Source organism: Dicentrarchus labrax, unplaced genomic scaffold (assembly GCF_905237075.1).
Source record: "Dicentrarchus labrax unplaced genomic scaffold, dlabrax2021, whole genome shotgun sequence".
Lineage (NCBI taxonomy): Eukaryota > Metazoa > Chordata > Actinopteri > Moronidae > Dicentrarchus > Dicentrarchus labrax.
The window spans coordinates 5,828,886-5,855,684 of record NW_026136711.1 but is presented as its reverse complement, the minus strand read 5'-3'; the positions used below and the strand labels follow the sequence as shown (position 1 = coordinate 5,855,684).

General features: G+C 41.3%; 1 protein-coding gene and 1 long non-coding RNA gene across 6 annotated transcripts in view; one reads left to right on the top strand and one right to left on the bottom strand.

The window, feature by feature from the left end:
• Positions 1 to 26,799, top strand: part of LOC127371816 (calcium-dependent secretion activator 1) — a 225,450-nt gene that overhangs the window by 52,044 nt on the left and 146,607 nt on the right. The window lies entirely within an intron of this gene.
• Positions 1 to 26,799, bottom strand: part of LOC127371886 (uncharacterized) — a 174,261-nt gene that overhangs the window by 49,490 nt on the left and 97,972 nt on the right. The gene's annotated exons all lie outside the window — the stretch shown is intronic.

Sequence of the window (26,799 nt, the reverse complement as noted above, 5' to 3'; positions counted from 1 at the left end):
CAGCTCTTGTACATTATGTCTCTATATATGTACTGTATGTTTATATGTTGTCAGACACTTTTGAGTGGTTTCTGGAAACACCCAGCCAGAGGCCTAACGCTTACATGTTGCTTTTACAAATATGTCTAAAAATGGTTTAATACTCTTTTAAAAAATGTAGATGAATAGATGTCATCATTACAGTTATATTTTCTTAAGTAAACAGTTCAACTTGAAGACAAATCAATCACAGGGTAAAAGTATGGAGTGTTGTTTTGAATGTATCATTTGAATCACACTGTGAATGCTGAGCCCACAGATGGGGCTGAGCAACAAGTAACAACATCAACCCCCCAATGTATACAGCCGTATGCTCAAAACTACTTGTTGACATGACCTAACCACATCATCAAAAATGAACCACCTCTGAAGAACACATAGAGAGCACTGCAGAAAAATAAATATCATTTTGATGTCTTCGTTCTGGTTATTACAGTTTTGGCCAAATATGTACACAACTCAAATGAAACAGAAAAAAAGATATGGATTATTTTCTTAGATAAAAATATTTTTGATTTAAGTTGCTTTAAGTTTGATTTAATCATTATTTATTTAAATAAGACTGACAACACCTCAGGTATGGAGTCAAAAAATCAGTTATATATGGAGATGAAATCAAGGGTGGAGTTACTGTATTTTCTGTGGGTTTTTAGTAGCACCTAGTGGTGAAATTGCAGATTGCAACTTACCCAACACCACTGCTGAGACGACCTGAGAATGAGAACGGCTATATCTAGAGCCAGTGTTTGGTTTGTCCGTTCCGGGGCTACTGTAGAAACATGGCAGTTCAACATGGTGGACTCCAAGGAAGGTGACCCGCGGTGTCTTTATACAAAAACGTCTCATTCACAACAACAATTCCGAATAGAGCCGAAGGATCTGTCCTAGGTTTCTGCCTTTTAACAAGCCCCTTCCTTCCTCCCTTGCCCCCGTCACCAAGTGCTTGCTCATGGTGGTACTGTTGGGTCTCTGTAAATAATGTTATAAAGAGTTCAGTCTAGACCTGCTCTATTTGAAAAGTGTCCTGAGATAACTTCTGTTATGAATTGGCGCTATACAAATAAAATTGAATTGAATTGAATTGAATTGAATTGAACAATTCCTATAATCAGGTGATTATACACTATAATAAAAACATACAAATATTATATTCCATTTCTGACAATAGATCCTCTAAATGTTACACACTGCACCTTTAAGGAATGAGAGAGAGGGAGAGAGGATAGAAAGGAGACAGTATTGGGGTGGAAATAGAGAAGGAGAGATTTGGACTGTTTAAACAGTAGTGGTGATTAGAAGGAGGCAGACAGGAAGGGAGGTCCAGGCATTACAAGAAACAAAGACATTTCCACTAAATGAGCCGTTTGTTTTCCAGTTATCAGCGCTGAGAGTAAATATTGGCTTCTTGGTGCGGGAGCTGCACTCTGTGGCTAATAACTGCCAATTAAAAAATCCAACAGTACCCAACCATGGTGAAATATGTAATCTCACACAGGCATATAGCTTAACAGTGTTCAATGACAGTGGAGATGGCAATCATTTTTGAGGCTTCAGTTCAAGAAGAGCTGCTGTTTCTTTAATTGAGATAATTCCACAGTATGCAAGGCCTTCTGAAAGTACTGACAGATGGCTGGCTGAGTTAAAAGATGATACCAAATAACTTCTGTACAAATATTTTTATGTGCGTCTTACACATGCACAGTATTTGAACAGGCTCTGAATCCAAACCCACAGTATAGTGTAAGAGGTAATCCTTTAATCCACATTGTGAGCTTGGAAATCCCTTGATTTAACAAAATGTTGAAACATCCTTCACCACACAAGCATATGTCTTGACTTTGGTGCTACGCAGCAGGCTAATGTAGAGCTTGTGTAACCTGGAGATAACCCCAGTTGGAACCAGTTAAGGACAGATGCAGGTTATGGCAGCTGGAACGGGATTTGTCCCCTGCTGTCATCTTTTGCCGCCTGTGGCTTGGGTTGGAGGCTTTTGAAGAAGCAGACGGAGCTCTCCCCCTCCCAGCGTGTTTCAGAGCAACATGTCGCTGCCCTCATTAGCGGAATGACTGCTGTCTGGCCCACGCACAATGAGCCAGATGCTGAATGTCTCTATAACTCAACCCCAAAGACATGCAAATGTGGCCTATTGCAGTGTAAGTTTAGAAGGTGCAAAAATTCTACATTTTTACAAGTCAGTTTTTTGTATTGTTAAGCCCCTTTGGCAGTTATTGGCTTAAGCTGTGTTCTAGCCAAAGGAGGAAAAGATTTATTTCAAAATGTGAATGGTTGCATTTTTTCATCAACTACTTTTTGCAAATATCAACACTAATACTACTAATACTGTGTTCTTTGTCACCTAATTAATGACCCGTGTTATCATCTGACGCCCCTAACAGTAGAACAGCATTGTTTGTCAGTGCCTTCCAAAATGCATATGAATGTTTTAATGTCATTTAATGTGACCATTTTTGGGCCTGTATTATTATTATTTCTTTTGGTGGGGGTGTTATGCCTTTATACAGTAGAGATTAGACAAGAACCCCTGTGGCTCAAAAATGAAGGCAGTGCAGAAGTGCCAAAACCTGCAGTTCCTCTAATGGCCTCTTGAGGCTGGCTCCAAAATTAAGTTAATCTCCATAAGGCCCCATATTAAAATGCCCAACTTTACAGAGAGAAGGACAAAGACAGAGACAGAGACAAAGATGCACACCAACACAATAGCAACAACTGTACTAGATGACAAGATGGCGACGCCAGAGCCGACCACACTGAGCTTCATAACAGCTCTTCAGAAACCTATGGGTGACATCATGTTTTATACAGTCTATGGTCAGATTTGGTCGAGTTTAAGTATATGAACTTGGTCTAAGCAGCACTAATCAATTCAATTCAATTCAATTCAATTCAATTTTATTTGTATAGCGCCTAATCAACATTTTTAATAACAATGGATCAAATGACTATGTATTGTGAAAGGTACTGCACGTAGTGACACACCTACAGTTTTCCAGTTCTTCTCAGCTCTATGGAGCTATTTAGTATGTTTCAGCTCATTGTTTTCCTTGTTTTACATTGTTTTGACTTTGATGTCTTGGTTTTACTCAGATAAACCCACTGTACACTACCAGCCCAGCACTAAATAGTAGACAGATGTTAGCAAAGAGATGTTTGACTATACTGGAACATTTAGAAGCAAAGATAAAAGCATTGATGTTATACAAACCTAAATTACCATCATATTGTCTGATAAACAACTGCAGTGTATAATCTAATGTGAAGCAGTTAGGTGTGATGTGTTGTGTCATGTTTTATTACAAATAATATGATAATTTAAATTATTTTTTTAAGCACCAATAACTGTGATACGTCATCACTGCTGCTATAACTGCTGGAGCTTTTATCAGCCGCTAAATTATGGAGACAGGTGACATGCAACAAGGGTCCATGTATGGAATTGACCCCGGGACAGCAAAACAGAAGCAACATAGTCTCTCCTTTTTTCTTGGAAGGGGAGGATTAAGTAAGTTGCAATCTCCAACTACACCGCTAGAGCTGGACCTTGAACCGAACGGGGTCAGGCAGAACAGCTCCAGCAGAAAGGACAAAGAATAAAGGAAAAAAATATGTCAGGAGTGTTTCTATGGAGGTAGAGAGGGTCGTCCATTAATCAGAAGATTGGCGCTTCGATCCCCAACTCCTCAAGCAAGATACTGAACCCCAAAATGCAGTGAAACCGGTGTGTGAATAGGTGAATATGACACGTAGTGTAAAGCGCTTTGACGCTTTGTACTACATAAATGCAGTCCATTTACCATATATCAGTCCATACGTACACCCCTGACACCTCATCTCGATTTACTCTTCATTCTTTGTCCTTTCTGATGGAGTGGAGGCAAGAGTCTTGCACATGTTCAGTTTTGCAAACCTGCACGCACAGAGCTTAATACCGGAACCGACCCACTCTGTTCAAGGTTCAGGGTTGTAGTTGGAGATTGCAACTCACTCCCTTCATCCCCCTTCCAAGCACAATAGAGAAACTATGGTGGCCCTATCTAGAGTGAGATTTGCGTTCGTCCACATAGAAGGCAACATGCAGTTGTTTGTAGATAGCTCATTCTAAGGTTACGAAAACATTACAAGGTGATTATACACTAACGAAAATATTCCAATGCATTTTGTATTCCATATCTGACAATAGATCCATTCAGGTCAAACAGAGTCAGGGTGCTGCCATTGTCCATGTTGGCTCACTGGGAAGTCTCTGCTACACAAAACAGGGACAGAACCTTAATTACTACTATTAACTATGTCAAAATGGCTGCTGTGAAAAAGGTATAATGGAAGTGGAACTTGTGAGTAACCATAGTATATTTGGCAGAATTAATCAATAACTATGTTGCTAAACAAATTTTATAGCTAACTGGGTTATGGCTTCCTTGCTTTGTCCTCCTGTTTGGCGGTTTGAGAGTTGTGTTCTTGGAAAAGTATCTGAATTGGCCCAGCACCTGTGCTCCTGTATGTGGTTTCCTCAGTGAAGATGTACTTGCGGCTTTCACAATAAAAATAAAATCCCAACAGCTGATAATATTAGGTGAATTATATGTTAAAAATATTATAATATGTTATTTTCATTGCCGATTTCCCCAGAAAAAAAAAAAAAAGTTCTCACCTGCTCCCTGTCTGCCTCTATATTTTACGATTACCCAACATTTTTGCAGGTCACCCAGTGTAGGACTACAACAGTGAGTGGTAGAATTACATTAATACGTTGTTTACAGCAGAGGAAGAAGAAGCAGGTCTATTCAAAAACTTTATTTTCCTGTCTTTTATGATATGCCAACTTTTCCACTTCAGCAGCTGAAACGTACCTGTTTTTATCATCAGACTGTAACCATAAAGTCACATAGGAGGTAATGGTCTTATAAACTGGGCTTTTTTATCAGTTCTCCCGAATCCTGACAGCAGCCTGGACCAGTGGGAGAAATCCAAAATCAAGTTTATTCTGATAACTGTCAGCCAGTCATTCTGCTGTCAATTCTGCTGTTTTTTCTCTGTTGTTTGGTAGAAGAAATAGTTGTTTATGACTGTACACAGTAGCTAGACTCTAGAATCAAGCTTAGAAAATAGATTAATAGTGGCAATTACAAATAAAAGGATAAGTACAATAAAACTAATTGCAGTTCATTGTATTTGCACATAAGATACAAACATAGTGGCTTTGTGTGTGGGCAACCTACATGCATGTTGGTTGTACCATTAGTTCAAACAGGCCAGTGGACGCCCCAGAGCAGCAAAAGAGATGATTGTTCTCTAACAAACTGCACACATCATATAAAGAGCAGCAGAGTCAAAAGCGAGGCACATCTCTTCTGATGAATGTGCCTTTGGCAGTAATGACGGCTGGAGCCTGGAGACAAATTGAATTGCAGGCCATCGCAGCGGATATGTAGTGAGGGCAGAAGAGAGTGGGTGTTCTTTCCTTTTTATCAGATGGGTTTTAGCCATTAGGGCTGTGGTGGAGTCAGCAGCCACTGAAAGCCTCTAACTGGTCACAATGGACTTGAGACAACCCACTGGAAAGCACGGTGAGTGCTGAAACACTCAGTCCATGAATCGATAGGAAAATAATCAATGATGATTTCAATAATCAATTAAAGTGCCATGGTCAGTCCCACTCAAACTACTTCAACAGCAGCCTCCCTTCTCAGAAACACGCTCTGTAACTCTGGATAATGCATAGTCCCTATGAAAACCCTATGAGTAACAGGGTTGGGTTAGGGTTGCTGTGAGCACCACAAACAATTAATCTCTATTATATAGGGATTGAGGCAAAAACCTCAGAGACAGATACAGTATCTCTAAACCTATGGATAAATAGCTGTCACCAATTACAGCAAATGGCCAACTAGCACTGTACATTCTGCACGAGAGGTAATAATTCTACATTTAACCAGCAAGCGGTGGTAGTCTTCATTTGTCATTCCAAAAAAAGAACACAGGAAGACCCAGGAGTGCGGATATAAACAAAATCAGCACTATGGATGAAGGTTTGCCAGCTGTCACTCATATTTGAGTGATCACATGAAATTAAGTTAAAAAATGAGACAATCCTTTTGTGCTTGTCCTCTTGATAAAGTTATTTCTTGCTTTGCTCACTTCCATTTCTCTTCTTGCGCACTGATTCGCTTAAGCTGAGGGTTAGGTTAGGGTTAATCAAGATAAAATTAAAGGGCCAATGTGTAATTGTAATTTAGTGGCATCTAGTGGTGAAATTGCTGATTGTATCTAACTGAACACTGCTCATGTCTGTATTTGATGACCTGGGAATGAAAATGGGCAAAAACGCGAAGGTGACCCACACCATCTGTAACTAACAGCTCATTCTAAGGTAATGAAAACACAACAATTCCTTTATTTTCTATACAGTAATGGATTCTATACAGTAATATATTATGTGCCATTTCTGCCATTAGATATTTCAAAATGAGTCATTTTCCATGCAAAAATTAAAAAAATGATCTGATTCCAAATGTGAGGGTTTGCAGCTTTGCTCAAATGCCTATTATGAGCTGGGTTGATATTTACCTCTAATGACACACTTTAGACACCAGAAACAATTTTTTTCTAAGCTTAGTTAAAGGTCCAGCCATGTTTCTACAGTAGCCCAGAACAGACAAACCAAACACAGGATCTAGGTAGGCCCTTACACATTGTTTGCGACTTACACAGCTACCGTAGTTTCTCTTACACGCTTGGAAGGCAAGCAGTATTCAGTTTGAAATCTACAACTTCACCACTAGATGCCACTAAATCTTACACACTGGTCCTGACACTGGAAACAATTCTGTCATAACAAAAAATAGCAGCACGGTGAGACCCCTTATGGTGCTCGGGTCAGTGTAGCCACATCATTCACACACCCTGTGCAACAATTCTGAGTAGGGGACTCTTGCTAAATTAAATTTAGAAGGCTTTGCCCTTTTGTGTACTACAACATTTCCTATTTATCTGAGTGACACAAGATGTGATTGCAGATGTGAGCCTACCATTACCTGTAATTTTCCACAGCTTTCTCCACGTAGCAGGCTCAAGTTTTCTCTCATTCTGTATCTGTAAATTCTCTCCCAGCTTGCTGTTCATGAAAGGTAAACAGGAGGGGGTAGGACATGTATTGTGGCTGATAACCCAGGACACAGTATTGCTGTGAAACCCTTGTATCCACTGTGCATATTTGCTCTGATAACACAAATGATGGAGGAGAGACCAAACAACCCACGACTGTGCTTCGTCAAAGAAGTGCTGCTGTCCTGATCAAACAAAGACTTTGAACACTTTGAAGTACATCTCAATGGTTAAGCTCTGCATTTGGCCTCATCACTGTGTGTGTGTGAGAGAGAGATATATAAAACATGAACTGATGATGACATGTACCTCAAACTCATCCATGAAACATTTAAATGGTCGTATGTACGTGAGCACTGAACAGACAGACACACAAACACTCCCCAGTGCCCTTTATCCTGTATGTGGTCACCATGACAACTGTACACAGAGGCTACCACTCATGCCCCCTTCCTTTGCCATGCCAACTCTTGCCCGCTTATCTGAATTAAGGTGAGTGATTGCTTTTCTTTTAATCTCTATCAGGGTTTGGCCTGTTAATCCATCCAGAGGAGGTAGCAACTGTGGGAGGAAGTGGTGAGGACTAATGTTGATGCTGATGATGGAGATCCATCACTATTCTTGGTTAAATGATTAATGTTTGGACTAGGTATGGTACAGTTACCCGTCTATCTGCTTAACATACCTGTGCACCCTCCAAACTATCCAGCAGACCCAACTCTTTAAATCTAAAGTCTCTATACTCACCTATTATATTTGTGAATGAAGTGTCATTTTGACTTCACAGAAATGTAATAGGATGGAAACATTGCAACACAACAGATGCTTGCCGTGATTTGCTGAATTAGAATTTAGTATTGATAAATATAAGTATCGAATTCAGCCAGCTGGGTGCCCCAAGTGCAATTGTAAAAGTCCCTGTAAAGTCAAAATGGATGTTAAGTGTTTTTATCACATATGTCTTGCGCTATGAGTCACTTCATGACCAACAATCTTTTTTAGGTTGTGAATGACTCATTCTGTACTCGGGGGGGAGACTTATTTTGCATCCAATGATACTTTCTCTCTTATAATACCACGGAAGCAAATAGCACTCTGTTTTCCATTTCATGGGGACTTGTCATGTTTGTCTTTAGCCTAGTGTGCAGGTCCCTCCTACCGATCATGCATTGTGGTTGGGGCTACACACAGTGTATCACACACACACACACACACACACACACACACACACACACACACACACACACACACACACTGCCTGATGACGATCACCAACTGGAGATTGGTCTTTTCGAAATGCCATTAGGCAGAAATTATTTACGGGAGGGTTTTTGCTGCAGAAGGACAGATTCTTGTCAATTGTCCACCCAAACAAACAAACCACAATGTGTTTTTGTTATCTCTTACAGACATATCTCTCAGCAGAAATTGAGTTGTCAAGCAGAGAAGTAATTATGTTTGCATTACATTTATGTGTTGCAGTTCCAGGGCTCTGGTATTGCTCATGCTCTCTCGCCAGCATGGCTTACACTTTTCCTGCTGTAATGAGTCATCATGTAAAGTTCTTAAATCAGTGAGACAACTGTAGCAAGCAGTTTCTGTACCGTAATATAACCTGTTAGGTCTGTTGGTCTGCAAATGAAAAGTAAACCAGCTGGCCAAAACATTGGTGAACTAGTAGCTGCAAAAAAAAAAGAAAATCACGGCTTCTCCCACCCTGTTGAGCAGAGAAAGGACGTCCAGGAGGGGCTGCGAGCCGAGCTACTGCTAACGTTAGCTCAGCTTGTTTCTCTGATAACTTAAGATCCAGATGTCCGATGACTAAAATCCTGCATCCAGTTCAAATCTAGAGTTGAAAAGCACCAAGATCTAAACAGTGGATGGTAAAAATGTGGCTTCAGACTGGATAAACAGTCAATGTATGACAGCTTCTGGCAGACAACCACAACACTGATGCAGGCACAAAGGGGATATGACGCCATTGACAGGCAACCGGTGAAATGCAGCGTTAAAAAAATAAAATGACAGATTTCTCTGAGGTTGAACATTGTTGGAAACATTTGGGATAATGGAAGTACACAACTTAACTACAAATAGAACACAGAGCTAGAGTTTATAGATATTTTTATTGCAGACAGTTACACATTATAGCATTTCCAGGTGTGTTTGGAATTGGTACAAACATTGGATCCATTGACCAATGTCCAGTCAACAGATCGTATTAATTTTCTATGGCGAGCAGGAGATCCAGCCGCATGGTGCATGATGGATACGCTGACTGACCATTTGCCATATCTGAACATGCATAAACAAGACCTGACTTTATGAAGTCTGTCCAACGCAGCAGGCTCACTAAACTCAGATCAAACTGTCAAACTAGGCAGTGCTGATCAAATATGCATCAAGATTCTGTAACTGCATTGCCAATTTCTCGCATCAAATGTTTTACTATATGTTTTAACTATAATTTAGTGTACCGTGCTGTAATATGTGAAAGTTCTTGACTTGGCTGCCTTGTTGAAAATGGCCAAGCCAAAGCAAAGCACTGCCCAACTCGCAGTTTGTTACCCACCAGCCGGAGCATTCAGGTGGAGAGTTTCTATCATTTCCTAACATTACTTAACTTCGCTTTATTTGGCAGCTTTTTTTAGTGAAAAAGCTCTGGTAAGCCCACTGTACACTACCCGTCTAGCACTGAACAGCAGGAAACACACAGTTAGAGAAGCTGGTGCACACACCGTATTGGAGTAGCTCTTGTTTTGTGCGTTAATTCAGTTTTCGGCTGTGATACCCGGGGCTCTTTCACTAGAGAAGAGCTAATGAACATCAGGGGAATACTCCAGCTGATCTCTTTCCCACTTTTCTTCTTTCTTCCGTGGAATTATTGGACATTGTGGTAAAAGGAGTGCTCACCTTTGCTCACGCAGTGAAACGCAGGAGGAGAGGGAAATGTGCCAGTGCACTTGTGCGTCTCCGCCAGCGCAGACATCGCACACCGTTACCTGGAATATATGAAATGGACGAACTTCAGCTACTTCTGGGGAAAAACAGTGACTTTTCTTCATCCTCTGTTTTATGCTTCACGGAGACGTGGCTGTGTGGATCGATACCGGACTCTGCGCTGCAGCTGGCAGGCTTCCAACTTCTCAGAGCGGATCGTGACACGGAACTCTACGGCCAATCGAAGGGCGGAGGTTTCTGTTTTTTTATCAACAGTAGCTGATGCAATGATGTGACAGTGATCCAACAGCACTACTCTTCTACTCTGGAATATTAGATCATAAACTGCAAACCTTTTTACTCCCCCCGTGAGTTTGTTTCATTCATTCTGGTTAGTGTTTACATTCCACCGCAGGCCAACGTGCAGGACGAACAGCGCATGCTCGCCGACCAGATACTGTGTGTGGAGTGGTCTAACCCGGACTCCTTAGTTATTGTCCTTGGTGACTTTAATAAAGGAAACCTCAGCCACGAACTTCCTAAATACAAACAGTTTATTAAATGCCCAACCAGAGAGAAGAACATACTGGATCACTGTTACACTACAGTCAGCAGAGCATATCACGCCGCCCCCCGCGCCGCACTGGGCCTCTCTGACCACGTCATGGTCCACCTGATTCCTTCATAAAGGCAGAAATTAAAACTATGTAAACCTGTTGCGAGGACATTAAAGCAGTGGTCCAATGAAGCTGTGGAGGATCTCCAGGCGTGTTTGGACTCTACGGACGGGGATGTTTTCAGGACTGCTACTGAAAGTCTGGATGAGTACACAGAGGCTGTGACATCATACATCAGCTTCTGTGAGGTCTGCTGTGTACCATCACGCACCAGGGTTAGTTTTAACAACGACAAATCCTGGTTCACAGCCAAACTCAGACCATAACGGCTGCAGATGGAGCAAGCGGTTAGGAGTGGAGACAGGGACAAGTTTAAGAAGGCGGTGAGAGAAGCTAAACGACAGTACTCTGAGAAACTTCAACATCAGTTCTCAGCCATCGACTCTGGTTCTGTCTGGAAGGGGCTCAGACATATAACAAACTACAAGCCCAAAACCCCCCACTCCATCAACGACTTGCGCCTGGCAAATGAGCTGAATGAGTTCTACTGCCGCTTCGACAGACAAAGGTGCAGTCCTGACACCATCCCCCGTGACACCCCTCAACAACCCCACCTCACCAGTCCCTCCCCCCCAGCTCAGCAGGAGCTGGGGCCACTCCACAACTTCACACCTATGTGAATCCCTCCTCCTCCACCACAGCGACGATTCTCTGCCTACAAGAGAGGGACGTCAACAGGCTCTTCAAGAGGCAGAACCCCCGCAAAGCAGCCGGACCAGATTCTGTCTCTCCATCCACCCTGAAGCACTGTGCTGTTCACGGACATCTTCAACACCTCATTGGAGACATGTCATGTGCCAGCCTGCTTCAAGTCATCCACCATCATCCCTGTCCCCAAAAAAGCAAGGACCACAGGACTAAATGACTACAGACCTGTTGCCCTCACCTCTGTGGTCATTAAGTCTTTTGAGCGCCTTGTGCTTTCCCACCTGAAAGCCATAACGGACCCACTCCTGGACCCCCTGCAGTTAGCCTACAGAGCCAACTGGTGGAGATGAGTCCGCCTACAGATGGGAGATTGACCATCTGGTGACCTGGTGCAGCCAGAACAACCTGGAGCTAAACGCTCTAAAAACAGTGGAGATGGTTGTGGACTTTAGAAAGAACCCAGCCCCACCCGCCCCCATCATCTTGTGTGACTCCCCAGTTGACTCTGTGGAGTCCTTCTGCTTCCTGGGTACCATCATCACCCAGGACCTCAAGTGGGAGCTGAACATCTACCTGGCAATAAATCTGATTCTGATTCTGATTCTGATTCTGATTCTAAAGAGCTGGACACAGCACTTGACTCCACAAGACAAATCTACAAATTGATTCTAATGTTCTGTTTGCTGGATGTACAGGAAACTGTTTGCCAGATTATCTTTATAACGTGACAATAGGTCAATGTTGTGTTGGCCAAAAAGAAAATAATTTACTGCAGATTTAAATAACTGAACACACATGTCAGTGAGGTGGTCAGTACTGTAGAAAGTCCACTATAATCTGCACAGTTTCTGGAACAGATGAAAAATCCTACTGTGACCATTCTGCAGATATTACTGCATGCTGAATGCAACATGTAGACACAGAGGGAGTTTAAGCCTCTCAGTAAACAAAATGGCGAAGCACCGGACCAACAGCTCATACAGGAGACTCACCAAAGCTCAAGGACACTTGAGGTATCAGTAGTTGCTATTTTCGATTATTACATTCCATTGTATCTATGTTTTTCCATTCACAGCAAAATCTCTCAACAGCCCAGGATACCAAAAAACAGTCATTATTCACTTAGCAGTCTGCAGAGGCAGACAGAGAAATGAGTCATGGAACAAAAGAAAAAGGATCAAGGTAGCAGTGTAGACAGATAGCAGAATGTGCTGGGTGGGGAGTGGTAGAGGGCTTGGAGAGGTTGTTATTCACTGGGTGAAGAGGCCAGGTGCAAGGGCTCTGCTGAGGGGCTGAAGGAGGGAGGCAGGTAGCACTCAGAACCAGGAGGACCATGGGGTGAAATGAGGACGCAGAAACCAGAAGGTGACTTAATGGTGCCAAAGAGAGGATGCATATAACAGCATACAGATATACGCATGTACATATATGAATAATGAGATGAGTTTCAGTAACAAAAGTGTATCAGCACCTGACAAACACCTGAAGAGCCAAAAGTCAAGAAGACAGTTTAAACTGACTTTGTAAGACCTGCCAAACATTAATCAGTGATATATTTGGAGTGAGAATATTTTATTTTCCAATATGCAGCCCAGTCTGGACAGTGTAGCTGTGTCAGTATTACACAGCTCAGTGTAAGACCTGATTAAATCAGGTGGCTGTGCCTCAGAGGCAGAGTGGGTTGTCCACTAATCGGAAGGTTGATGGTTCGATCCCCGGCTCCTCCCACCACGTGTCGAAGTATCCTTGAGCAAGATACTGAACCCCAAATTGCTCCTGATGCTGTGCATCGGTGTGTGAATGTGTATGAATGCGTTAGTTTCTGTTTGATGGACTTTACCATCACTGTGTGATGAAAGGGTGAATGTGGCACGTAGTGTAAAAGCACTTTCAGTGGTCAGAAGATTAGAAAGGCGCTATACAAGTACAGTCCATTTACCATTAACCTTCAGCCAACTCAATGGCTATGAAGTCCACATCGCAGCTACAACAGTACAAATTTACCATATACCATTGACAGAATAACAGATAGTTTTAGTCATGTTAATGTTTGCTCTTAAATTAATTTGAAGTCACAAAGTCAATCATTTGAGGGAATTAATAAACTGAATGTACTGTATAATTAAATATTTTGCAGAAATTATTACAGAATCTGTGATGCTCCATATGTGTGTGTGTGTGTGTGTGTGTGTGTGCATCTGAAATGACCGTTAAGAACCAACTGGGGGACCAGTAGTCATGACAACGGGTTTAGCCTCTGTTATTTACTGAAGCAGAAACTCTGTGAGCCAGAGTTCCTCAGTCGAGGACCCAGCTCAGCTCACTGACCCAAACAATCCACCTGTCCCCACCGCCACCCCCAGGCACAGCGTCCTCACATGCTTGTCAAACATGACATTAACAGTACAGACAGCAGTAGCTCTGATTAAAGGGGAAATTCAATGTTATTAGAGGGGATGTTTTAAAGTTTTCTTAAAAAAGATTATCTCTTTACTCAGGTTTTCTTAAGAAAGTAACAGCTGAGGTAAGACACAACTTTGCTTATCATCAGCGGAATTCTCAGATTTTCTATTTCAGAAAATTACAAAGGATGAATTCTGCCACCAGAAAGGGGATCTTGGGCACAAATAGAGGATCTAACAGAGACTTGAGGCATACTGAACACGAAGAGGTGCACTCATTTTTCATCTGTGTGTGGCTGTCATGAGTGGTTACAGTGGTTGCCTGCTTTCGGATGTATTACTGTAAACTTCCTTGTTTGATTTAAACTAGAGATAACTTGAGAAATATTCTGTTATATTTAAAAAATTGCCAACAAGTTTCCAGTGCAGCAGGAAACTTGTTGGCTCCTCCTCATCAAAATAACCAGTCATGTTCCAAATGTGTTCATTTATTTTAAACTGGGTGTTACTTAACACTATTGAATATATAAAAGTGGATATTAGAATATGTTTTACATACAGTTGTCAGTGTTTTAGTTTAACTTTGTAGATGTAATTGTGGCACAAGCTGGATGTTTCAACCACTTATATGATAAAATACATACATTTTATGATCTGATAATGCTTTTGTTAAGGTTTGGTTAGGTTTAAGCACAAACACAACTTTGTTAGAGAAAGATCATGGTTCAGGTTAAAAGCTACATCATTAGGGGTTTATAAGAGGTCCTTGTCATGCTTACAATAGTAAACATGTGGTGAAGATGGACAAGAGTCATAATTCTTCTGATGCTGGTACTTTTCTCAGAAGGACAGTCTCAACATGGCAGCAGCTTGTAAAGGGCACACTGAGAAGGAAAAGAAACTCACCTTAGCTCTCTACAGTGCAATACATGGCTTCCACTAACAATATTTTCTGCCTTCTGCCATCTTAGGTCACATTAAATTTAGAGGAGTAAAATTCCAGTTAGCTTTGGTCACTTCTTTTTGAGAATCCTTCAGTGACACATTTAGAAGTTGATGCTTCTTGAAAAAAATACAAGGTCTTCTCTCTGAAGCAAACACGTCAAGAGCAACAGAGGAGCCGAGCTCAGTCGGTAGAAAAAGGGCACTTCAATTCAAGGGAACATATTTACAGGCACACAAGGGACAGCAGAATAACTGGCTCTGTTGTTTTTCAATACACTCCCTTTTTGTTCCCTGCTGATCAAGTCCCAATAGGGAGCTTAATGTTAAAAGCATGAAAGCCAATCCTATTCCTAAAATGTACAACTATTTATTTCCTTGGACATTATTGTACCAACTTTGGTAACACATTATTTTACAGGTCCAATACTTGCTTAATAATGAACTAAAAAGGAACAGATATGTAACTGTGAATTAACAGGAAGGTACTTTGACATGTAATGTTGTAATATGTCACTAATTCAAGCTGAAAATGGAGATGGTACTGTAATTAATTCTGTTTTTGTCAGTACACAGCAAGTGAAATGAACATTTATTTATTTAAATGAAACCAGAACATGCCTGTTACTCGGGCGTCCGGTTAGCTCAGTGGGTAGAGCTGGCGACCCATGTACCGAGGCTCAGTCCTTGCTGCAGCGGCCCAGGGTTCAGGTCCGACTGCGTGTCATCCCCTCTCTCTCTGCCCCCCTTTCCTGTCTGTCTTCAGCTGTCCTACCAAATAAAGGCAATAAAAGCCAAATAAATAAATAAATAAATACTTTAGAAAATGCCTGTTACTAAACCCAAACAACTCAAGCTGGATAGTTGAGCTTCTTGCTGCCTACCTAATCGCAGTCTTTATTGAGAAAATAACTTAACAGCAGGTGTTATGTACTAGCACCTTTTTCACTGAATAGCTGGGGATATACTGATTGTCAGCCTGGCTGATTATCAGATCAAATATTCAACATTTTTCAGATTATCAGTTCCATCTAATTGCAGATAAAATAAATCGGTCCTATTCTTGCCGTTTTCTATTTTTGACTTCGGTCAAGTACAACAAATGAGGTCACCATCTTTTTTCTAGTGCACGTGTGTGTAATGTGTCTGCATTAGAGATACGCAGACCCATCACTGAGGCTGATTACTAACGATCTAATACATTAAAGATACATATGAAGCAACTACAAATACAATACAATATGATTCACCCTGCGATGCAGTTTACTTTCACTTTACTGATCTTTTTGCGCTATACAAATTCTATTTGTATAGCGCCAATTCATAACAGAAGTTATCTCAGGACATTTTTCAAATAGAGCAGGTCTAGACCGAACTCCTTATAACATTATTTACAGAGACCCAACAGCTTGACCAGTTGCGGTGAGAGGAGAGAGAGAGAGAGAGAGAGAGAGAGAGAGAGAGAGAGAGAACAGAGTTAACGACAGAAGGACAGAGACAGAGGCAAAGGTGCACAGCAAGACAGGAGAGGAGCTTGGTAACTGAAGGCTCTGGCTCCTGTTCTACTTTTAGAGACTATAGGAACCACAAGTAGCCCTGCATTCAGAGAACGTAGTGTTCTAGTGGGGTAATAGGGTACTATGAGCTCTTTAAGATATGAAGGGGCCTGACCATGAAGAGCTTTATAGGTGAGGAGGAGGATTTTAAATTCAGAGAAGTTAATACAGGAGAGATATGGGGCCCTATCTTGCCGATCTGAAACACAAGTATCAAACGCAAAACGCAAGTAGCTTTGTGGGCGGATCTCGGGCGCTGTTGCTATTATGCCGGCGGGATAAATGACTCTTGCGCCCAGCGCAAATCTAAAATGGGTTGGTCTAAAGTAGCTACATTAGTCATAGGTGTGGTTTGGGCGTAACGTGCAATAAACCAATCAGAGCGTCATCTCACATTCCCTTGAAAAGCAGGCGCGCTTGTTCCATGGCAGATTGCTATTATAACGGCGGATTTGCCAGGCGCACGCCAGGAGCGGTTCACTGCCGGGGAGACGGACGTTGTCGTTAGGGCCGTAAAATACAGAGAAGTATCATTATTGACATGAAATAAATGTAACACAGCCATACAATAAATCAAAACAATGTAACGCAGCTCCGCAGGAAGAAGACCCTGGCCTCGGGAGCAGTGCGCACAGGCCGAGCAGTGCGCAAGGGCCAGCTGAGGAGGGAGTGGCGCAAACACAGAGGATCCAGACCCACTACACGCCGGAGGACCACCCGTTCCTGCAGCAAACCGGGTTTGACATGCTGGAGTGGGAGCTGTCCGGGATGCGGCAAAGTATTAATGCCCGTCCTATCCCCTCAAGTCTGTGCCCTTAAAATAGCATCTGAATAAGTGCCACTGACTTTAGACTAGGTTTTTCCTGGTCTGTGGTGGAATAGTTTTCTGAAATAGCAAAATAGCACCAGGGAACGTTTGCGCTGGAACACGCCTCCTCTTTTCGCTGAACCGCCCCCCGGAGCGCAAGTTCATCCCCTAATTTAAGGACGTGCGTCGGTGGAGGGAAAATTCCAATGTGCATCGAGTGCAAAATAGGAATTATACAAGCGCCAGTGTACAAAGTCACTTGCACTGAGTGCAAGATAGAGCCCATGATCTCTTTTCCTAGTTCCTGTCAGTACTCGTGCTGCAGCGTTCTGAATTAATTGTAGTGTCTTAATGGACTTATTGGGGCAGCCTGATAATAGGGAGTTTCAGGAATCCAGCCTAGAAGTAACAAATGCATGGATTAGTTTTTCTGCATCCGTCTGTGACAGGATGTGTCTAATTTTTGTAATATTGCGTAAATGAAAGAAGGCAGTCCTGGAGGTCTGCTTTGTGTGGGAATTAAAGGACATGTCCTGATCAAGGATAAGTACAAGAATTTTCGTTTTTTTCTGAGTTTAGCATCAGAAAATTGCAGCTCATCCAGGTTTTTATGTCCTTAAGACATGTTTGTAACTTTGCTAACTGATTAATTTCATCGGCTTGATCGTCAGGTATAACTGGGTATCATCTGCATAACAGTGAAAGTTAATCGAGTGATTCCTAATAATGTTGCCTAAGGCAAGCATATATAAAGTGAATAGAATTGGTCAAGAACCTTGTGGAACTCCATGACTAACTGTAGTATTTATTGAAGATTCATCGTTAACATGTTCAAACTGAGAACGATCTGATAAATATGACTTAAACCAGCTTAGTGCGGTTCCTTTAATGCCAATTTGATGCTCAAATCTCTGTAAAAGAATATGATGGTCAATGGTGTCAAATGCAGCACTAAGATCTAATAATACAAGTACAGAAACAAGTCCATTGTCGGAAGCAGTCAGAAGGTCATTATTAACTTTAACCAGAGCTGTCTCTGTGCTGTGATGAACTCTAAATCCTGACTGAAAATCCTCAAATAAGCTGTTGCTATGTAGAAAGTCACACAACTGTTTTCCGACTACTTTCTTCAGAATCTTGGGTCAAGAGTGGGCTTTTTAAGAAGGGGTTTTATTACAGCTACTACAAATGTGTTTGCTAGAACAAACTGAAACTACTGCTACAGTACAGGGACCCCGTTGTCATGCTAATAGCAGGTGAAAGTGAGGGACTCACAACAAAGCAGACAGAATATCAGTATATGTCTGCATCACTTCATTGAGGTTAGTTTATGTAAAGGACAGCCTGCAGACAAATCTAGACTGTTCAATGGAGGCTGAGATTGGCAGAAAAATAAAATAAATAATGTGACAATAAAAAAGAATAAGGAAAACCTTAAATGCCTTCAATCTGAGTCAGCAGGCTCGCTGTCATTTATGTGATGTGTGCATGCTGCTTTCAGTGGAGAGATAAACAACATGAGAGAGAGCATACACAGCACTGCTCTGCACACTTTTGATGTGCATATTCTGTGGTGCATATGAAGGTGTGTGCCTGTGTGTGTGTGTGTGTGTTTGTGTGGTGCATGCCTGGAAGACAGCAGTAATTCAAACGTGCTCCTAAGTCAGTGGTAACAGCAGGGGTGGGTGTTCTGGCAAGGTGTTAATGCAGACAGTGGGAGAAAATCAATGGCAAGGACAGACGAGTGAGAGGCTGAGAGAGAGACAGAGAGAGAAGGTTAAAGGGAGAGAGACACACACAGAGTGAGAGAACAATCCCATCAGTCTTCTGTACCTGCCCATTCACTTTTCTTCTCACCTGTCTGTCACTACACTACAGCTGGAAAAGTTGATCCCTTAAAGAAGTAGGGAAAGGAGGCAACAGCTGAGGCTAGGAGTACTGTAAGGTCAGTCTTTAGAAAAGCCCCGTCCCTTTTGGAACCTCAATCAACTTTATTCTTTCCTGTACTAAGCTATGTTTTGAAGATGGTTCAAAGATAAAAAAAGACACATATACAGTACCAAGTCACTTCTTCAGTAAAATGCTAGCTAAATAGCTAGCTAACCTACATCAGTTGTTAGCTAGCTAATTAGTTTCCGTTTTGCTAACATAGATATCAGATGTAGCTAGCCAGCTAACGATTGACGAAGATTAGCTAGCTAGTTAGCTAATAGTTTTGCTAATATATGTGCTAAGATGTGACTACACACACACACACACACACACACACACACACACACACAAACATATATATGTAAACTTCAACCTTATGGTGACGTTAGAGGAAATGTCATTAGGATAAGCCTAAGAAACATGAACACAAAATGCAACACAATACATCTTGCTCGTGGATAAGTTAGAGGAGCGCCAAAGTCAGTCGGATTCACCCTCTGGAGACCAAGAATACCTAAACTTATCGGCAATCCGTGGTTAATATCTGGACCAAAGTGGTGGGCCGATAGACTGACGTTGTCATCCCTAACATAAGTTTGGCCCAACAAGTAATTATGGAATTTTTTCAAGTAAGTAGTAAGCAGTATTTATTTAGAGCAGCATTAGCATTTCTTGAGTTGTGTTTCTGGCCACCTGAGCAGGCCCGGCACTAACCAATTTGGCGCCCTAGGCAAGATTTTAGGTGGCGCCCCCCTTGCATCACAATAAATTCCACTGCCAGTTATATACATACATATACTCACACAAGAAACTGAATAGCGTTGTCTTTGACATTTTCTTTTATTTTTAGAGAAACAAGTTGCTCAATCAAAACTGTTAACAAGAAAATAATAAATGATTGCCCTATTGACTAAGTGTCTGTTAAAATACTCATGCTGACACCTTCACCGGTCCTTTTGTTTAGGGAATGTGAAGGTGTTTTCAATTTGAAATGGACCTCTGTGAACTAACCCTGTTCGTACGTCATCAGTTAGAGAGATGGCCACTCAGCAGGGTCTGTTGGTGCAGCCTTTATTCCTGATGCTGCATCACTGGTTCTTCTGAGGTGGAGGCGACAGGAGGATCACTTGATGCTGTTGAAGCGGTGATGACTGTAGATGGCTCAGGATTTGCAGGAAGTGGATTTAGATATTTCAACAGCGCATCTGAAGAGAGAAGAGGAGTAAGAGACACCGTTGGGTGTTACAGTCTAATAATAAAAGAAATGATTCCAAGAATAAAATTAAATAATAAAAATGAAAAACCTAAGAGATGCATTACTTTCACTGTACTGTACATGAATGATATACAGTGGAATTTTTTCTGATATGCAAATTAGATTAGATTTACTCTTATTGTCATTACAGTGAAATGCTGATTAGCAGAATGCAAAGAAGCAGTAAACTGCAGTATAATATAACATATGGGAATGTATTAGGGCAGCTGTGGTGCAGAGGCAGAGCAGGTCGTCCCCTAATCGGAAGGTTGTTGGTTCGATCCCCAGCTCCTGGTGCAACATGTCGAAGTATCCTTGAGCAAGGTGCTGAACCCCGAATTGCTCCCGGTGCCGTGCATCGGTGTGTGAATGTGTATGAATGAGTTAGTTTCTGTTCGAGGAACTTTACCATCACTGAGTGAATGTGTGTGAAAGGGTGAACGTGGCACGTAGTGTAAAAGCGCTTTGAGTGGTCGGAAGACTAGAAATCTTTACAAATGTCCCTGACAAATATAAGGTGGGAGTATAACTTTTTTCCCTAACAGCTGTTAGACCCCTCTATAACATGAACTGATGTTAAAACGAGCTAACGCTATTTATTGATTAGCAAACCATGTTAGGTTAAAGGTTACTATCGTTCTGTAACAGACAAATCATTTCATCACATTATCTTCACTCTACCTCTGTCTTTGTCACGTTTTTCCTCCTCCTCTTTTCTTTTTCTCCTTCCCTGGGCACCGGAAAGTTTTGGGCGTTTTGCCATTGTTAATGGTTTCTGACGTCAGAAAACTCCACCATCTCTCAGAGAGCAGGTAGAGTCTAATGAGTCAGAGGAGGAGGGGGGTCGGGGGGCTTAATAAAGTCTTATTATTATTTAATAGGCTTTGCTATGCAGTTAAATTAATGTGGGCTTATTTTTTTTAATACCAACAAATAATAGCACCAACTAGTTTTAGTATAAAAATATTGAAAGTTGCACCTTGTTTTTTTTCCTTCCCCCATTGTGGCGCCCCCTAGATGGACGGCGCCCTTAGCATTTGCCTATACTGCCTATGCCACGGGCCGGCCCTACACCTGAGGAATGTAATATTACATTAACCCCACCATCTCCTGAGGGAAATATCTGTCTCTTTAGCTGCTAAATGACCCACTTTGTTCACCAGCTAGTCATTAACAGCTGTTTGCTGCTGGGCAGGGGGTGTACAGTGGGTTTATCAGATCAATCTGAGAACAGCTACCTGCTGCTGCTGGAAATTATGAGAGTAGTGAGACTGAACCAAACAGCATAGTTGAGGGTCGGAAACCAAAACAATGAGCTGAAAGATCCTAAAAGGCTCCATAGAGCTGAGAGAAACTGCAGAGTTGGTAGTAATTCTCTGTAGGCTCATCCAGTGTTTCTTCTATGTTGATTTTGGAGCGGTGGCCCGCCGCTGTTAAATTTCTGCCGCCACGGTATCAGAAATGGGGCAGACGCACAATGTAGTCACGGTTGCCTTTTAAATGATCCTGCCGCTCACATTGCAATTTAACAACAAGTAGAACTATTCAGAGGTTATTGGGGCTGTCCAGTTTAACTCCACATACTGTTGTGTTGATGGAGCTTATTGTCAAAACGTTGGCTTTCTTCCAAGTCGACTATTAAACTAACAGCTCCACCACAAACATCACCGCAGTGGGTCCATTTTAATTGGACAACGTTCAACTTGTCAGTTCTCAGCTCAACGTCCTGATATCAAACATCTGGAAACATTAAAACGGTAAATATATTTGTTTGTGTCGCAGCGAAGTGTCACTTCTGTTTCATAAGTAAAACGTTTACCGGCGCAACAGGACGGGGGTGGGGGCGTGACGGGGGGGTTCGGACGGGCCTGCCGCCACTGCTAAAAAAATCCTAGAGGAAACACTGTCATCACTATGAGTGACACCTTTCACATGTCATTTGACACAATATTAATTTAAAATGATTGAATTTGTAGTAAGTAGTAGTAGTAATTATTACCACTGTGCATTGCTTTGCTTTCAGAGAACAAGAATTTAGCCACAATTATTCATTTTGTCGATGAGTTTTTCTAGTTTATGTTCTATGACAAGGGATGTACTGGGACCGAAATTCAGCCTGGGACTTTGAGATGGGAATACCCTTGTATGTTTCTTTTTGTGGCAGCAGTTTGACACTCAAAGACCAAATTTTGATTTCAGAGGTGGGGGGGACAAAAGTATTTCAGTTCACTGTGTTTCTAGTAGTTCTTCTAGTTTTCTATTGCTACTTTTAAGTTTACTGTTCCCTTTTTTGGTTTGACTGGTTGTAAAGCATATAGCAAAACATTATCACCCAATTCTGTGTTTCACCTTGTTAGTCAACTTCACTCCAACTCAGTACCACCAATTGTACACTTATTTCTGGAATATATGGTAAACAGACGTCATTTACATAGCGGATATGCTGCTTTATTGGGAGCCAGTGAAGGTGTTGCAGGATGGGTGTAACGCATTTCTTTGAGTAACTTACACTTTGACTTCTAAAGAAGTCTCTTATGTCCACTTTTCTTTTTTTAGACATCCTGGCTGCGCCTAATTACCAAACACACATACACACACACGCACGCACGCACGCACGCACGCACATACGCACATGGACACCGATTCAAACGTTAATGTAAATGAAACCTCTGATGTTACCTGGGCAACTCCAGCAGACCGGTGTGCAAGCAAGATGGAGTGACAGCGGGGACGGCCAATCACACAAGAAACGGCAGAGCCAATCAAGGAGCTTGTGGGCGGGTCTAAACTAAGCGTAACAGGCTTCAGCTTGAGTGGCCGTTTTCCGCTTTGAGAGTCTCTGTTTACTATAGCGTAACATTGTTTTGAAAAAGTGCAGGGGACTGTCCCCGTGCTCCCCAAATTACATCGTGTTGACGACTCATAGAGTTTTGTGTTATTATAGTGTAACTGATGATGTTCCTCAACTTTGGTCTTCACACCCCTCAGTTTGGATAAGCGTGTCACCATAAACCGTATCTAAACAAGGTAGGAGGGAGCCAAAGCTGGACCACTAGTCCATTACTTGCAAATAAAAGTTAGCTGTCGTAGAGGTAAAATAGATACAAATGCTCACCAGCACACTCAACACTCAATCTTTTCACTATATTATAAAAGCAATTCAGTCTCATAAAAAAACTAATAAAAGGTGTGTGTAACAGATAGGAAAAATAACACTTTTCATCAAACAAAATGACTGAGCCAATACAGCAATTTCAAAACCCCGAAACAAATGGAGACGAAAGTCAGCCATGGCCCTTCCACCATATCTGTAATTTGGATTTAGCTGGGTCTTGCGCTAACATTTTAAGCTTTAGCTGTAATTTTCTGCACAACCCATTTCTTTTCATCGTGTCATCTTTCTTTTGCCGTTTTTAATTATTTCACCATAAAATCTTAGGACAGATGGAAACTCTTCATAAAATGACTGAGCCAATCAGATTAAAAAAAAAAATTTTTCTAATTGGGGGGGGGGGGAAATATCCCCCAAAATATTGAAAGTATTCACTGTAAAAATCTGGCATCTGTGGTTGCCATAATTTTACCGTAATAAACAGTAATTCTGTAGTATTAAAAAACAACTTTATTTCGTATAAATTCCTTTAAAATTTCGTATAAATTAAGGTTTTGAAAATATGGTGGTGGTTCACTGTGACATGAACTGTATTTAATCTATTATGGTCTTCTAATTTTCTTTTAGCAGTTTTTTACCATAAAATCTACAAACATTCTTTACAGTGTTGGCTCAGTCCAACAGGCATCGTTTCTCTCTGCGCTGTCTGCAACTCATAGATTAACTACTGACATCAGAATTTGAAAAATAACAGCATTATGACCACAGGCTGGTTCAGAAAGAAGCAGCACGAATGTCAAATTAAACAAGGCAATCAGTTTGTCTTTTGACATATTGTTCATGGTGGGTCGTCCAACAGTTAAAAGAGTTCCTGGCTTCCCCCTGCAGCAGGCTGTTTCATCTCCCTGCTCCAAACGGCCCTGTCTGCCCACGCTTCCTCTGCCATCTGCCCCCCTGGGAAGACATGAGGCATTCTTCTGAACAACAGCTTACATACAAGCAGGAGGAAGGCAGAAACCTATAAAACTGACAGTGGTCAGAGGGAACTCAATTCTAGTCTAATCTAGTATAAAGACAGTGTTTTTTCATGTGTACTTTGATTGGCTTTTTTCCAAGAGCTGCAGCAGCATTCTACGTAAAACAGAAAATACGTATGTAAAGACAATCCTTACACAGAGCAGTTTATTAAACCCCTATTGCCGATTCTGTTTTTTGTGCCCACCAGAAAACAGCATTTGCTGTTTGTTCTAACATCTGAAATTACCTACGGTATATTTATGTTTTCCTATGTTTTATAATGACTGTGAAAGTATTGTGATGTTGACATTGGTTCCTTTTAACTGGCCACAATCTTTCTCCAGCCTTTAACCTGCACTAATTTAAAAATATATATTAATAATGGATCTAAATACTAATACAAAAACTCACAGAGAATTATCACTTAAAAAAAAATAAAAAATATATATATATATATATATATATATATATATATTATCTTATTATTAAACTGTACATTTGATCTTTTATATATATATATATATAGTTATATATATTTATATTTTGTTCTTAATATATGTTGTTTGTATGTCTGGAGTTTGTAACAAAAATAATTTCCCCCTGGGATTATTAGAGTATTTCTGATTCTGATTCTGATTCTGATTAAAGGGCAATTCATACTTTAGCGTGTCCGCGAGGGTCCATATGGGACGTCTGAGCGCAGCCCAAAGAGGAAAGAGAGAGGAAAAGGAACGCATTGCCAGACTTTGAGTGAATGCATTCGAAGCCGCCCTGTCCACTATGCCTTGGTGCTGTGTGTAGCTCAGTCCCTGTTCGACCAAGGGTGGGGCTGAGCTACACACAGCACTGAGGCATAGCCAGACCGCACTCATTTTTGCTTTGTTTTAGAGCTGCTTGCATGCGTGGAACACAGTGCCGACGTGGGCCAAGTTCGCAACTTCCAGTGTAACACCAGCCAACTCTTCAGTTACCATCAGCTTTTTAGCCTCTTTCAGCTCTTTGTTTTGTTTTTTAACTAGGACTGCAACTAACCATTATTTTTATTATTGATCTATCTATTGATTGTTTTTTCAATCAATAGAATTTATTATTTTGTCCTTAAAATGTGAAAATAGGGAAAATGCCTGTTATTATTTCCCACAGCTCAAGATGTAACAGTCCAAAACACAAATATATTCAGTTAACTATCTTATATGACAAAGAAAGGTCTTAAATCTTCACATTTGAGAAGCTGGAGCCCCTGAATAAGAACGATTTAAATACCTGTACACCTGCAGGTATGCTCTCTTGTGTGAAGTGAGCACACATTTGTTTGTGTGTGACTTCAGTTATGGGAGGAACACACCTTTGTGCTTGTCTGCAGATGGCAGAGAAGCCCTGCAGCCCTGGGGGAGTTTGGCTGATGAATTCCACATGGTTAACAGATTGATACCTTATTGATCATTAAGACACTTTATTTTTCTGTTTTGGGCGTCTGTCCAATGTGACGTTATTGTAACTAATTCCATCATTTTGGTGAAGTGGAACCACTGTTTCTGTTATTAATTTACTACGAGCTCACAGACGAAAAAATCATGTAGATTGTATCTCCACTTCCTACGTTACTTTATGCTGTTTACAAGATTCACTATTAGAAGGAAGGTCAACTCAGTTTATGTGGATTATTAAGGTTAAAACACCCTCTGCTCCACACTGTCAAACCAAACTCCCTTTTAAAAGTGGGTGTTTTATGGTAGGGCCATATTTTTTCACAGTAAAAACTTTATTTACACCATCATGCAGACTCTTTTTGGATTCTCTTCAATCTACAGACCCAATCAACATACGTCATTTACTGAGTAACAACTAACCTGTGTTTGCCATTGACAGACAAACACAGGTCTTACAGTTCAAGTTTTATTCTCTTGGCCTAAAGCCACGGATCTCTTTTACTGTCCTCTGTTGATTCGGAAAATAAAGGAAATTGTATTTTTTGATGTGCAAAATGTGCTTTTAGGAATGGCGCAACTAGGCACTTTTACAGTGCTTGTTTCACTCAACGCATGGTTGTTCTGGAGACAAGAAAGTGACGTATGGCTGCTTTCATCTATGGGCAAAAATCCGAATTAGTGCTTCCGTGACATCCTTTGAGGTCCTCTCAGCAGTGAGTGACTGTCAAGCTGTGGAAGGACAGGTCAAACTATTCTGCAGTTAATGATATTCTGATAACATTTGGTTGCACAATGGTGTGATATAAAATAAAATCTTTGTTGTTGTAATTCTTTAAGTGTCGATCTCTCTAACTCACCTTGTGCAAGTCTGAGCAAGTGGTTAATGGGTACTTAGGGGAGACTTACCAGGGATGTGTTT